The sequence below is a fragment of the Gavialis gangeticus genome, unplaced genomic scaffold, assembly GCF_001723915.1.
Source record: "Gavialis gangeticus isolate Ggan-Ray unplaced genomic scaffold, GavGan_comp1, whole genome shotgun sequence".
Lineage (NCBI taxonomy): Eukaryota > Metazoa > Chordata > Crocodylia > Gavialidae > Gavialis > Gavialis gangeticus.
This window is the reverse complement of record NW_017729022.1, coordinates 93,872,785-93,874,101: the sequence shown is the minus strand read 5'-3', so window position 1 is coordinate 93,874,101 and position 1,317 is coordinate 93,872,785. Positions and strand designations below refer to the sequence as shown.

Here is a 1,317-nt window from a genome sequence, read left to right as displayed (position 1 = left end):
CCTCTGTGCTGATGAGAAGGGAGTTCCCCAGCCTGTAGGTATGCTGCTGGTTCTTCCTCCCCAGATGCAACACCTTGCACTTGTCAGTATTGAAACCCATCCTGTTCTCATCTGCCCACCCCTGTAACCTGTCCAGATCTAGGTGTAGCCTGTCCCTCTCCTCCAGTGTTCCCACTTCTCCCCACATCTTAGTGTCATCCACGAATTTGAACAAGGTGCTTTTCACCCCCTCATCCAAGTCACTGATGAAGATGTTGAACAGTGCGGGCCCGAGGACTGAGCCCTGTGGAACCCCACTGCCCACATCCCTCCAGGTCAAAAATGACACATCCACTACCACTCTCTGGGTGTGGCCCTCCAGGCAATTTGCAACCCATCTGACTGTAGGTGTCGACACCACAGTCGCCTAATTTTTTAATGAGAAAGGGGTGAGAGACAGCTTGAAGGCCTTCCTAAAACCCAGAAAGACTATGTCCACCGCGACACCTGTACCCAAGGATTTTGTGACCTGGTTTAGAAGGCAACCAGGTTGGCCTGACAAGACCTGCCTCTAGTGAACCCATGTTGGTTGCCCCTAAGCATAATCTCCCCTGCTGGTCCCTTGCAGATGTGCTCCTGGATAATTTTCTCAAAGAGCTTTCCCAGGACCGAGGTACAACTAATGGGCCTATAGTTTCCTGGGTCCTCCTTCCTCCCTTTTTTGAAAATGGGGACCACACTGGCCCTTTTCCAGTCCTCTGGAACCTCGCCACAGCACCACAAGTGCTCATAAAGCTGTTTCAGGGGTCTTGCAATGATCTCTGCCAATTCCCTCAGCACTCTGGGGTGGAGATTGTCAGAACCTGCTGATTTGAACACATCTAGCCCCACAAGAAGTTCCCGGACTAGGTCCTCACTGACCCTGGGCCTGGCTGCGCCTCCTCTGGGTCCATCTGGGATTCCAGGGGTGGTGATGTCCTGGTCCCTGCTCAGAAAAATGGAGGCAAAGAATTTGTTAAAGAGATTACCTTTGTCTTCTGGTGTGACCACCAGATTTCCAAGCGTGTCCTGCAGAGGCCCCATATTATCCAGTACCTTCTTTTTACCCCCTATGTATTTAAAAAAGGACTTCTTGCTATCTTTGATCTGGGTCACTAGTTCCAGTTCCGTCTCCATTTTAGCCTTCCTAACAGCCTCCCTATAACCTCGAGTAATTGAGGTATAATCCTTCTTGGTGATGGCCCCTCCCTTCCATTGGGTGTACGCTGGCTTTTTAGCTTCTAGACATTCCTGGAAGCTTTTGGTGAACCATGGGGGCTTTTGAGCACTCTTGCTCCC

General features: G+C 50.9%; 1 protein-coding gene across 1 annotated transcript in view; it reads left to right on the top strand.

The window, feature by feature from the left end:
* Positions 1-1,317, top strand: part of SLCO1A2 (solute carrier organic anion transporter family member 1A2) — a 38,050-nt gene that overhangs the window by 5,532 nt on the left and 31,201 nt on the right. The window lies entirely within an intron of this gene.